The sequence below is a fragment of the Gallus gallus genome, chromosome 1 (genome assembly GCF_016699485.2).
Source record: "Gallus gallus isolate bGalGal1 chromosome 1, bGalGal1.mat.broiler.GRCg7b, whole genome shotgun sequence".
NCBI lineage: Eukaryota > Metazoa > Chordata > Aves > Galliformes > Phasianidae > Gallus > Gallus gallus.
In genome coordinates, this window is record NC_052532.1 from 107,580,578 (window position 1) to 107,595,331 (window position 14,754).

Sequence of the window (14,754 nt, forward strand, 5' to 3'; positions counted from 1 at the left end):
CTAGATCTCTTCAATTAAACAGATTCACTGCTTTCCTATTTAGCTTCAAGATGGGGATCTCAGTCAGCTGCCTCTCTGTGTTTTCTACAGCCAGCTTCCTCTTCCTCTGGTATGCCACTCCCTGGCTTAACTCTTTTAGTTTCTAACATACATAAAAATTAGAAATACAGGAGAGAACAAGCAAAATTTGCCAGGGATCATTAGTAGTATTTGTTCATGTTACGTAATGGCTGATACTGGCATTGTGATTACAACTCTGCATTGATTGTCCAGCAAACGAAGATCTACCAGCCTGGAATTACTTACAGATTATCTCCTGGAAAATATTCCACAGTTTAAAATATCTTAAGAGCTTTTGGTATCTCAGGTTCTGAAAGACCACTGTTGATCAGGACTGGAGAGTCACTAAAACATAGCACACACAAGGTAAATAATGTATGGGAAGTTTATAACCAAAAGACACAAAATCATACTTCCCATGTGCTTAAAAGAGAAAAAGGAAATAGTTTCTCTCTGCTTTTTTTTAAATGTCCCAGTGTGTGAACACATCAGTTAGTCCAGGCACAAGTTAAAAGAGGGGTTGAAAATACAAAACCTATAATGGACGTCTAGACTCAGAATCACTCCCAACACCTTAATATTATTGCCCATGTATGGGAAAAAGATGGGTGTATGTCCACATTCATTCAACTGCACATTCCTTCACATTTTCTCTTATTTGTCTTACTCCACACAAATGAAGCTTTCTAGCCACTTTATAGACATATAATTAGACAGTTTCCTAGCCTTTAGAGCATTTTTTGTGGAGATGCCTCAAAAGGCATAGGATTGAGGCATGACTTATATAGAGAGAAGAAAAGCACAATTGACCGCAAAGAGCAAATTAAAGTAATAGTTAAAAATGAACTGCTAATTCAACCACATCTTCAATGGAAAATTCATATTACAATGAAAACACCAGCATATTTCTTTCTCCATTGTGAGTTTAACTTGGAACATCACCATGACTTCAAAACTGGATGAAAAGCAAAGAACTTTGGAGTGAGAATTTCTAGCATCTATTTTGCTATGGCTGTGCTAAAGGGAAAAAAGCCCACTGTGTTAAAAGATAACTGAGGTTGTTTGGCCCAATTTTCTCACCTTGATCTTCACGTTGAAACTACAATAATTTGATCACTCAATTCTAATTTATTTTTAATTTGTGCAAACTGTTACTCTACGTCTTCTAATTATTTCTGGTATTATTTCAGAGATATTTCCAGGTCCCCAGTATGAGAGTCAGGTCTCGTTTTTTTTTTTTTGTTTGTTTGTTTGTTTGTTTTGTTTTTTCCCCCAAAAAAAGATTACAGGATGTATAGTTTGAAAGCTGTCAAATGAAATAAAAATTATGCTACAGTTTAAACTGGCAATTGCAATTCCTAACTCCCTTGCTCAGGACTAACTTACTCTGAGATGAATGGCTGATTCAGCACCTTCTTCCATAGCGGCACTTGTCCACCACTGAATTGGGTGCCCTTTTGTTCAGTCCCTATGACAATGGGCAGATTCTTATGGCATGATTCATACAGGCTTGTCAGTGAATGAGCCACTGAAGAGAATTTGTCCCCATGGATTTTTAAGACATTGATCTGATCCTCAGTTAACCTCTGGACCTGAAGAAGGATGTAGAAGCTGTCAGGGCAATTATTACCTAAGGGTAGAAATTCAGCCTAGCTTAACAATTCCATCAATGTGCATTTTCAGGATTTTGCTCACCAGGAACAGTTAAAAAGTAACCAGAATACAGTTCATATGTAATAGGAATCTTAATGATGTGTTAAAAATTGTGGAAATTGTTCTTGAATTAAAGATTATGATACCGCAGTGGCTTCAGCTACATCATAGGCAGATTTTGTATTTTCAGACTGCAGGTTGTTTGACAAATAAGAGTTGAATCTTGGCTTTTGTGATATCAGAAGTGACTGGTCACAAGCTTTCACTCATATGTTTTACCGCAGGATTATCGTCTTCTAAAACACTAACATGATTTTTGCTCTTTTCAAAACAGAGCGTGGTTTTATCAGTAAAAATAATGTAAGATTTCAGTTGTCTGCTGAAACTCTGAGTTTGCCTGTTAGAATACCACACTAGCACTGCGTTTCATCTTTAACAAGAAACAGAAGGGATTTTATATCAGCCACTGCAGTTAATGGTTTTGTCAGTGTCTTTATAATGTAGCTGTAATATTATTAAATGCAGTTGTAGCTGAAGATAACTGCCCAGTGACAGTAATAAGAATGACAGCAAATAAGACTTTTCACTTGATAAATGAGTACACTAAGTAATTGAATTTGTATCCAATTTATCGATGATAAAAGAATGGAAGTTGTTCACATAGTGATAGAAAAGTGTTAATTTCTTGTATTTGTAATTTCACATGTACAACTCGTATTAATCAATTGGGCCTCATTAACCTCTCACAAATTGGACCATCACAAAGTAGTTTTCAGGAAATCATTTTCCTGGAAATCCATTCCCTTCCCCAGTGTAGGTACGTTAAGAAGATAAGTTATTTTTGAAGTGACTGGGAAGTGAACTGGTTTAGTGGTGCTTAACTTGAACTTGTATGTAATTCTGATTATTAGATGTACAGCTCTGCTTCTTCATCTAGCCAGCATAACCAGCAAAGCCTTCCTGCATAAACTGACTAATCATGGGCTAGATAAAATCTGTACCTTTGCCACCTCAAAGTCAATATTGAGATCAGTGTGTTTTGTGGACAGTTACTACATATTGATAAAATCAGACTCCCTTGCAAGATGAGCCTTGCTGTGATGCTTTAATTTATCATATCTCAGTTTCCATTACAACAGGAAGCTTGTTCAGGAGGGAGGAAACCCAGATTTGACATTCTGCCAAGCAGCTTTTGCATGGTTTGGGTTTAAAGCCAAGCAAAGCCTTTTCTGGCTGAGGATGTTCATCCAGGTATCCACTTCTTTGTGGTGAGAATCTGTAAGCTGATAGTTACTTGAACTATGGGCACCATCTCCAATCACTGCAAAAGTGTCCTAGTTAGAATCATAGAATCACCAAGGTTGGAAAAGACCCCTAAGATCATCCAGTCCAACCATCCACCTATCACCAATATTTCCCACTAAACCATGTCCCTCAGTACAAAAAACAGTAGTTGCCACAAAGGGTGCATGCAGCTGTGCACTTTTTGCTGACAGAAGTCTGCAAAAAGATACTTCTCAGGGCTTATGTTCTTACATTTTGGATACAGCCTTGCTTCTGTTGTTTCCTATTAGCTAGACCTATGTAGAAGCTCTTTTGAGAACATCAAGTGATACCTAAAGCACACTGTTAATGAGGTCACTAATTAGACTTCTGGATTCCACTGGAGCCAAGCACCTAAAATTTGGCAGTTTGATTAGTTGGATTCCAGAAAGGCAGTCTAGCCTTACTAGAATCACATCTGAGTAATCACAAAAGTTGCTGCAGATCAGTTGGAGATCAAGGCCTCTTGTTCTTGTCCTATTGTTATATGTCTGATTTACTAGAGAGTGTGCAGAACTAAGATGAAAATCAGTATACATCAATGTAGACACTGATAGGCTTTCATATACATATTCTATTTAATGTAATTTGAGATACAAAGCCTTGAAATTTAACCAAACTCTAATTTCTGTAGGCCCCAGAAGACAAGATCTCTGCCTGCCTTTCCTAAAAGAAGGCTGTGTTTGAATAGACCTAAGAAGTTGCAAAGAACATCCCTTGGTTCACTTCAACAGCTGAAAATCACAGACATTTCTCATGTGAGTTTTCAAAGTTATTGTACCACACACACTATTGCCTTCTCACAGAAACGTAAACACTGATCAGGTGTTTCCAATGACAAGGTCAGTGCTTTCCAGCTGTAGGGTCAACTTTGACTGTTGCACTGTACTGAAGGAAAGGTAAGGGTTTGTCTCTGTTCAGCTAATAAGATAGTAGAATACATCCCTGTTTGTTTGACAGCCAGCAAGCTCCAAGAAAGAGAGCATGTGAGAATGACTTTAGTCCAGAGTCTCTGTGTGGCACAGTGTTCTTGTATGTGCACACAAATGTGGAGAGTGTGTGGGTTACTCCAACATATTAAAGTTGTGTATGTTGTATATGGAGAAAACGTACACAAAAATATAAATGACAATAAAGAAATACAGGCTAGAAAAACTGTGTATGTTCAACAGGAGTAGAAGTGAGTCAGTTTTTTTTTTTTCTTCTATTGTTTCTGTGGTAAATTGTTCATTTAATTTACTATACTCATAAGAAATGGCAATGAGATATTGCCCTAATCCAGATGGTTCAAAAATAAAGTAATAAAATGTACTTGGAATTTTAATATCAAGGATAAAAATAATAAATTTCACAAAGAATCAACGTAGTACACAACCCGTGCTTTATGCATTTAATTTATCTGCTTGGTACAGAGGCAGCATCTGTTTTCAGTGAGATGCCGCTTTTTTTTCCTAACTGAGCAGCTGGGATAAATGAAATAGTAGTCAAAGACAAAATTAACGGTTTAAAGGCCACGAGTCTGCTGGAATGAGGGGAAGGGAGAACAGTTGAGGAGGACAGTGACAGAAGGAATTGTAACCTCCAGATGTCACCATAATAACTCCCAGGCATACGGTCTCATAATGTGGTATGTGTTATCCTCCACACTAGACTGCTCTATCTCTGACAAGTTCCTCACTGCACTAATTCTTCTATTATTCCTTTCTTCCCACAGTGTTGCAGAGAGAAGACAAGTAAAGGAGAAGTTCCTCTCATCCCACTGCACACCGTCATGCTGGCAGTTCCTGACAAGACATGGGCCAGAGTGTTAAGATAGGAATAAACCTGCCGAGCTCTGCTCTGTAACTGGAGAGCCAAGCATTCTGGCCTCAAGTCACGTTCTTAAGCTTCTCCCTGGATTCCAGCTTCCAAAATACCAAAGTATAAATTCTCTTCTTTCTTCTTTGCTCTCCACCTCTCTGGCTTACCACCTCAGCCTTCTCCAGTAGCTGAGAGCAAAGAAGCTACAGGAGCAGTAGGGAATGAGTCTGACTATAAGAAATGACAGAGCTGGGCAGAACAGTGGTAAAATGAACTTCTCAGCCCTCAGCAGCTGACTGCCAATGCACTCAGGAGATGCTTTCAAGAAGAGGAGCCCCTGTCTGCTGAGTGAGGCAAAGAGGAGGGACCAGGAGAAGATGGACCACTATGGAAAGGTACTTGTGGGTGCATGGTCGAGTGGAGAAAGTGAGGGGTTGGAACAACTGACAGCAAGTAACACTGTAATGAGCTTAAATATACTTTATGCTAATGAATAACATTAATTGTGTTTTTAATTATCCCAATTTAAACATTCAAGTGCCTACAACACTAGATTGTCCCAACTACAATCAGGGCTCTGTAATGGCTTGATAACCAAGTGTCTCCATGTAAGTACCCTTCCCAGCCTTGCATTTTCTGTTAGAGGATCTGAACCTCTCTTACAGTCAGGTCTATTCATACAGCCAGAGAGATGTAAAAAAAGTGGGATGGAATTGAGAATAATACCCAGAATATTCTTCATTTCCTGCTCTCAGTGGTTGTGTGGCATGGAGGAGAACTTGTGGCTGTTTTTCACCTTAGAGAGAGTCATTTGTTTTAACCACGCCACATTAAAGTGGAGTCAAAATGTCTGATTACCTGCCCCTCCATTACTTTACTTTTTGCATCCACACTATGAGCCAGTCCATGAAGGGACAGCCTGGTCCCCAGCAACAGGATCCCTCTACAAGGATCTGGAACGTTTTGGATGATAAACCCCACATAAATGCAAGATGATAGCACTGATAGCATTCAATACCTTGTAGTTATGCATTGCAAGGGTTGGAGATGACTGGTCTCAGAAACAGTACTTGCAGTAATAGCTTTGCACAAAGAAGACGCTTAGAGATAAAGTGGCAGCTAATTCAAAACAGAATCTCAGACTTAGCTTTCCCTTTTTCCCCTTCTTTGAAGGAAATGAGAGGTGACACAATTGGATTAGATACACATTTTAGACTTTTCAGAAAACAGGATATTATTTACCAAAAAATTGTAATAGTTCCAAGCTGATAAATACAGTATATTTCTTTTGGCATACATATCAATTCTTAAACACTATTTACCAGAAATTTTGTAGTAGCTCCTTTGGACTTCACATAGCCTATTAGGTAAATATGGGCTTTATAGATCTATAGGAAAATGTATATTTTTACAGAAGCTTTTTAGAGTTTGGCAACACCATCCAGCCCAACCCTCTTTATTTTATAACAAAAAGCCATTTTTTATGGCTCAATTGCCAAAGTCCACAAAACTCGACCTGTTCTTAACATGGTGTTAAGAGAGCAAGGGAGATAGAGATGTACTTTGATTGGCAAATGAGTCAGGAGTGAAGACACAAAAATGAGACAGTTCAAGCTGAAGTAGTTACAGAAAACTGGATGGAGCAAAGGACTACTCCCTTCTCCAGCATGATGGTATCTAGAACAACAGGAGGTGAAGATGTCTGGTCTACCTTGGAAAGTGTGAACAGCTCACTTGCAGAAAGCACCCCTGTTCCTTTGTGCACAGATGCACACAAAATACACATGCTACCTAACACTAGTTTGATCATAGAACTACTTCACTATGTAGTTGATGCATATCTCAATGCAGAGATAGCTATCAACTACAGTTAATTGAACTGGCATTCATTTCAGAAGCCTCTGGAAACAAGTACATTTGCACGTCTGAGGTTGACCATTTCTTTCAGCCCTCTCTTTTTAGCAGCGAGCTAGTCAAATCTTTGCTAGAGAAGTTTTATTTGCTATGGAAGTACAAATCAGGATGGATTCACCTGTTTTGGAGTGTGTGCCCAAATGCAGAACTGGCAGGACACCTTGTAATATACTGAGTCCAAGTAATGTTGTGCCAATGCTGGAATTGAAACGTCTCACTTCATTTTGATAGCTCCAGATTACTGGATGTTCAACTTACTGGAAATCCAGAGTGATTTCCATGAGCTAGGCCTGATGGCCAAGCTCCATAATAATCAGAGTGACTTTCTGTGTTCTTCTGAATAGAGTGGGTGCCTTTTTGGCCAGCCTGTTTTGTCCAGCAGGATAGAAAGTCACGTCAAGTCCTGCTGTGTGGCCAGGACCAGCTGTTGACAGTTGACTGTGGTCCTCTTGCTGTCCAAAGGGAGCAAGACTTCAGCAATCAGGTGGGAAATCGGAGCTGTCTTCAGAGACAGACACACGTATGGCTCTCTGAGCTGCCTGCATGCCGTCTATGCTTCCCACCAATCTCAGCAGCATCTTACTGATGTTGTTCCGTGGAAACATTGATTCAGTTAATGTAGAATGCTTTTCTGCTTCTGTTCTTTTGTGGAAAGCTTACATCTTTAAGATTGTATCTGGATTACGATTAATTTTTTTAAGATGTATTTTAAAGCATTACCAGGTCTGAGTTCCTCAGACATGGATGTGTGCACCTCTCTCTTCCTCAGCCACCCTGTAAATGGATCACTTACCAGAGGTTGCTGCCATGTGATAGCAGGTGCTGTTGCCATTTCCTCCTGGACAAGAGAGGCCTGTCCTTGACCCGAACAACCTCCTGTGTCCCATTACAGTACTACACTAAAGAATAGACCTTGGAAGTAGTCCTCTAAGACAGTTTTTGATAACTTTTCAGACCACTGACTTGCAATTATGAGGAAATCTCACTACAGATCAGCTGGGAAATACTCAAGGAAGTGATACAAAACAAAGTAAAGGAAGTTATTGGACAGTACGGATACTTTATGACAGTCTAGACAAGCAATAAAACAGGGAAATGTGGGGAAAATGTAAACAAGCCAAGTCTAAAGGGAAACAAAAGAAGTAAAAGTATCATGAATAAAATTAGCAAATAACTCCAAGGATGAACAAGAAGTGTAAGATTTAAAGGAAGATCAGCAAAACAAGATGTAAGAGCAGCATGCCAGTATGCTAACAGTTAATTTCTGTGGAAATAGAGTTGGGCCAATGATACCAGTAATCAGGAAAAAAAAAAAAGAAAGAAAAAAAAAAAAAAGAAAGAAAGAAGTGGTGAACAACATACCATAAAAGTATGTGGTGAAGTAAATATGAAAGGAATATTTTGAAACCTGCTGCAGCCAGGTTTAGAAGCTTGCAGTCCACCCTGAAATGCAAACATGGTAGACGTGCTTGAACAGGCATTAGCTCAGTTTCTTCATCAGAAATCTCTATTCCAAGAAAGAGTTGAAAGCAGATGTCCTGCAAGAAGAGATAAATAGCACAACTGGCCTTTTAGAAGCTGGAGGAACAAATTCTACCAAGGCAAAAAAAAAAAAAAAATTGAAAAGGTATACTGGAGCAAGTGAAGGTATGAAGTAGCTGAATAAAGAAAATAGTTGAATGAACCCTGAGGAAAAGAGTTCCTCTCATTCCAAGCAATCCAGAGGTATAAGTTCATTGTCCTGATGAAATCAGTTGTCAACAGGCTGTAGTTAGATGTGGAGTAGGGAAAAGAGACAGCATGACTTCAAATCAGTGTCAAGAGCATCGCTGGTCAAGAGTTCTACTCTGGCAGAACATGGAAAAATTACAGTGAGTGGAAGCAAATGAGTGTCATTGTTTCTGCTGGATTTATCATGGCATTCTGTTGAGATGTGTTATGAGAAGTCGAAGAATCATAGGGAGTTCCACATAAGTGCATGGATAAAAGCTGTACTGTAAGAATTTATGGGGGTCAAGCAATTGCTTCACATAAAAAAATAACGAATGACAAAACAGTATGAACTCAGCATCCCTCTTTTTGCTTTTAATCAGGTATTACAAATAATAAATGTATTAGTGAACAAAATGTTCCATATGTAGGGGAAATTGCATATCTGACATATTTTCAGATACCATACAAAACTGGGGGAAGTATTTAACAGTGATTGTCATGCACATAAATTAGTTGCAACTTGAAGAGAAAATTACAGAAGAAGCAGATTACTTTGCGTACCTTGTAAACTTCATTTTTCTAGGAATTCTGTCGTGTTTGAAAATTAAAAGTACTTCATTGAAAAGTCATATTTAGTATAAAATAGCATGTATCCAGACAGCACATAAACCACATGACTTTGTGAACTGAACATTATCAAGAATGGTAGATAATCAGGCACCGAAAGGCTGAAGTTGAAACAACAGCAGGTGTAAAGTGAAATCATCTGAAGACAAATGAAGAAACTAGAAGGAGGGCAGGAGGTGAAATCGAGGCATGGGAACAGCTGGACCTGAAAAGATTATGACGGTGGGAATATTGCAGAAATCAAACAGATAACAGAATGTCAGAGATAGTAATGCAAATCAAACCAAGGTCAGTTAACCAAGAAACAGACTGAATGGGCTGCTCTGAATAGGTTCAGGTAAGTGGGCTGGCACCTTATGCAGGGATGTAGTCAAACTGGACACAATGGAGGAACAAGCAGCAATGCTGTTCAGTTCCTAATGTCTTTTAAGTGCCTTGGAGATGACAAAAAAGAAGGCCTAGAGAAACTCAAGGAAAGAATCCCACACTGCCTGAAAAATGCATAAATTAAGGCTTCAGTGTAGCTTTTCTTTTGTCTTCTGCACAATAATGTCTGTGTTTCACTGAAGCCATTCTGTTTGCTTCTACAAAGTCTGTTTCAGATTTTCATGCAGCTTGTGCCTTGAAATCTGGTTGAAATCCTTGTAAGAACAATCCTTAGAAAATGAATATTAATGAATATTAATGGCCTGCTCATCAGTGTTAAAAGATCATGTTGCAACCAAATTTTCTCTGCCTGCAACTTGGCACAAAATAAAGCTGAAGCCTGTAGAGTGTGCATGCTTACAGACTAAACCTTCTGAAACAGATATATTTGTACTCCCAGAGACCTTTCGAGAGTTCTAGTCTTTATTGTGGCCTATAGGGAGACTGGCTTTTCCTGTCTGTACAGTAATTTTCAGACATATTTTCCGTGAATGATAAAATCAGGAGAATGTGTGGGGCTATATGAGGCCACCTGGGTGCTATGTCTTAATAGCAGACATGGGATTTTGTTTTGGAATTGTCTTTGGTTTTGAATGGTGCTGATCATCTCTGTTCTCATGCGTATTCTGTGGTCTGTAAGGGCCTAAGAGAGTGTTTTCAAGCATGGGTGCCAATAGTTTAGCATCAGTATCCATAGTTTAAGGCTCCTACAAATAGCCTGCTTCTGAGAAATGCAGGACATCTAATGCACTTGTCACCAACTTATCTAAACTTTTAGTAAACCAGTTAACTTATGGCAACAGGTTGTAATTCATATTGTGTTACTTTTTAACAATGTGCTTATGAAAAGCAAATATCCTGAACACAAGACATTAAAAGTGACAAAATAGATCATTTCCTGTTGTGTTGCTTGTTATATTGCTGTGTCTTGAAGACCCTACGTTACACTACTTGTCAATATTTGGCTCTGTATCATAGAGGTCCTGAGGACTAAAACTTTCTGATATTAATAGTGTCAATTATTCACATTAAAAGAGCCTTTTACTTGTTGCAGTATCTCCTAGTTTGATCTCTCCTGTCATTACCTGCTGCCATTTGCAAGCCTAAACAGTCAAAACTTTCAAACATTAAAACAAGGATTGTTTTCCATGCTTTTAATTTTCTCCCTTATATGATGGATGGTAGTATTTATTATAGCTCAGAGGAACAAAGAAGTTGCTATACAATTTGCCCCAGGCAAACTGTCCTGACAACAGCTGAAAAATAATAGCCGTGGTCCCTGAAAAGATTTTGCTCAGACATTCTGAAAGAATTCACCTTTGGGGCAGGGAGCAAGCATGGAAAAATGCAGCCCCAAAGGTCAGCATTTTGCAACAATCGTGGCATATGAAAATAGGAGGCTACAATGGAAACTATGGTGCAATCACAGTGACAGTGGGTGCAGCCAACATCCCTGTGCCATCTTTTTTTCATGAAGCAATCATTTTCTGCCCCGTAACATCATGAATTATATTTTACTTGCTCTCAAAGCTGAATACAGAAGGTATACGATAACAGCTCTGCCTTCTACAAAATTTGATCTTAAGTCTGTTTAGCACTCTCTGGTCAAATGTTTGCACTTTGCTCTTGGAAAACCAGTTTTATAATCTTTTTGTACTAGAGATGCCATGACCTATACTGAAGACAGTAAGCCTGGTGATAGTCTTTGTACATATGCCCCGTACCTCAGACTCTGTATCCTCCCCTTTACTACCTTCTTTTTGTGCATATACAGTAGTGTCATAGGTTCTGTCAGTCTCAATAGTTGTCTATAGGTTCAGTTCATAAGCCTCTTTGATAAAGTTTGGCAAAGTACGTATCAGTTATTCTCAATTGTCCAGAAGTTATTTTCCATAACAACACTTTCAAAATACACAGAAGTTGTCATTTAATTTGGTCTGCCTTTTTCATACTGTTTCCTGAGAGGCTGCCTAGTCTGGGTATCTGAAGCTGGTAATAGTAATGCCATATTTTTGTCCTGGATAGTTACAGGCTTTCACAGCTCAAAGAAATTCGGTAAGAGAAAGTCCAGAATGAGTATTCTCACAGGGACCTTATTGCTGCTCATGAAAATAAAATTCCAAGTGAAAAAAAGATCCAAAATATCTCAAGTTGCTCCAAAGTGGAGTTCCATTTAAAGAACATTGAGTTTCAAAGGTGGGGAAAAGACTAACTTAGCTGCTGGATTCTAACCTAGACTGTCAATGTTAAGAAATGTGTTTGAGAATCAGGTGAATTCAGAGAACTCATTCTAGGGGTTCAGTGACCTGAAGCATCTGAAATCAGACTGAGAGAGATTTCCCTTCCTCTTTCTGTCAAGCGTGTTGTTGAAGAAATAGGATGAGACAGTCGTATGAGGCATCAGATATTAGTTTTTCTTTCAATGAGGAATTTTTATCATGTCCATTGGAAGCGCATCAATACATGAAGGGATCCAGTGGCCAAAAACCTTGAGCTTTTCAACATTTCCCAGAAGGATTTCTGGTAATCAGAGTGGCTCTAATTGTAAATACTGAAGTTCATACACCCCAGAATCATGGCTTGAGGAGAAGCCACAGAAACTCCAGGGGGACTGACCATCATGGATGATGTAGAGGAAAATGTTAGATTAGAGAAAGTTTTTTCCCTTACTAGTGGTCAAAGGTTCTCACCACTGACTGCTTTCAGCCCTGTTTCTCCCAGAATCCCCTGGAGCAACAATTCTGGACCACAACCACTAGCCATTTCTTACACCAGAAGTCCTGCTTGTAGATGAGAATGGTTTTTGGATTTGAGTGCTGTAGAGCATACTTTTCCATGTGTATGTGTACTTTTTCCAATTTGTTACAAATTTGATCCTATTGCAACAAAACAAATATTATATTAGAACTATAACTATAACTCAAATGATCTGGACAGCTGTCTGCTCTTGCTCCTATGAGGAGGAGCATAAAAGTGGTACAGAAAACATCTCTGCCTGCAGAGGTTCTAACAGCAATGTGAGCAGATCATTCCCATAGAGAGATTTATGTGTCCTGCTGGCTCATGATGCAGCAAACTGAACATGCACCCACCACAGTCTCAGAAAACAAAGACAAGTGGCTGGGTTCCAGGAATTTGAGGTGAATTTTGGCTGCTCCCAACATCTTGACCAGACTGGGGGAAAATATCCCTCTTGGATCTGAAGTCCATTTTCATTTTCACTCTGCTGTGGAAAGTCAGTTTGAATTTGAATTCCTGCTTATGAATCTGTCCCATCTCTGGGCTAGAACCAAAACCAGAGGCTCAATTCCAGTGTCAGGGAAAACTCAGCCAAAAGCGCACGAGAATGAATGGCTTTTCTCAGGGCGGTGTTCCCTCTCTAGAGCTTCCTGACACTTGGTCATACATTTAAGGCCTTGGGCAGTAACACAAGAATACTTCTGTCATCAAGAAGCAACACCTCTGGGCAGGACCTTAAGCATGGAAGATCAGGTTCCCCACTCAAGCCCTTCTATCCCTATCCAGGCAATAGCCTTCATAAGGCTGTGAAACCCCGAGGCAGTCATATGAAGAATACCTTCTTGAGTGCAAAAAGATAAGACAAATTTCAGCAACTGCAGTGTTCATGAAGCCAAGTTATTTGAACTGAAGTTGAAGCTTTTGAAGGCACTAACTGCTGTGGTAACACGACTTCCAAGAAGGTCACTGCTTGCTTCATTGAGAACAGAGCTGGGGCCTTCTCAGCCAGATCCTTCCGTGTGAAGCTCGTCAAGTGGAATAAAATCCCGTTCCAATTATGTGCTTTTCATGTGCTTAAATTTCCCTTAGGAACAACGCTGTCAGCCACAACTACTCCTAATGCAAAGAACATATGGTAGAGGACTTGTACACAAACCACTGCTTTAAACTGTAGTACACTAGGTAACGTGTCGTGAATTCCTTGCTGCTGCCACTGTTGCAATGTCAACACAGAGGTGACAAAAGAAAGAAGATGGCAAAATGTGCATCAAGGTTCCTAACAGTGCACATTTGCAGTGAGAGCATGCTTATTGATTTCCTTGGAGAGGGAAACTTCATGTGCTCATTTGTACATACATGTTTAGAGAATCACATTTCCTAAAGCACCTAAAGTTTTAACTAATTTCAGAGGAATGTGTATAATGAGTTTTATTTTATCAAGAATTCTGACAATAAGGAACAGATGAATGGTTTGATTCACAGTTCACTTATCCACAAATGAATACTCTAATTCACAGAAGAAAAATATCAAAGGTAGGAGACTATTTTAAAGCAATTAAAGAAAACACACAGTAAAGAAAATACAAACTTGCAGAAAGGTTTCTCTGTGTTTAACAAGATCCAGCTTTGGGTTAAATACTTTTGATGTCTTGTGTTCAAGTGTTCTGGTTTGAAAAGTATATTTTTCTATCTCCATATAAGAAAGTCAGTAAAACTTTAGCTGTAGGAGATCTTCTAAAAAGGTTATGAGTAGGAAAATAAATTTTATGTTAGTTTCTTATTTTTTAATTAAATTCTCTCATGTGCACAGCAATGTGCTTTAAAAAAAAAAATTATCAGAAATAGTTTTAATCCTGGAGGTGTCTCATACTGAATTGCTTGGTATAATTCAAATAATGTTTGAGAAAATGGTGTATGGGCTTAGTTCTGCACTGTTTGTTACATTTTGTTAGCAGTATATGAATAGTTTCTCTTGCGTTGGTTTTATAGTACTTGCTTTCAAATCAAGACACATTTTGAATTAATGAGACCATAGACAATTTAGGCAGCATTCCTACCAGCTTTTCTTCTACGCTTCTATTAAGTGAAGGCCTTGGTATTATTGATGCAATTTTTCAAAAGCCCGTAATGAAAGTACAAAAAAACAGCTTGTGTAGATGAAGGTGGAAAGCCAGCTGGTACATGCAGAAAACATTAAGTTCCAATAGTTTAGTAGTGAAACATAAAAGTAGTGTTTTGGCTGCAGAACTGAAATTGCTGCAGAATGCGAAGCACCGCAGATCATGGCAGGGTGCTTCTGGCCTGGAGCCAGCCGAACTGAACACTTTACTAAATTGTTTTGATTCTGAGGGTGCACTAAAAATAAATGTGCTATTACAAGAGGTAAATTTTTGTGCTTTTCCTCCCCCATCTTCATTTTATTTGTCGCAGAATAACTGTAAGATTTGCTTTGAAACACTACTGCCAGTGTTGCAGAGGAAGTCTGAATCTGAGGGACTA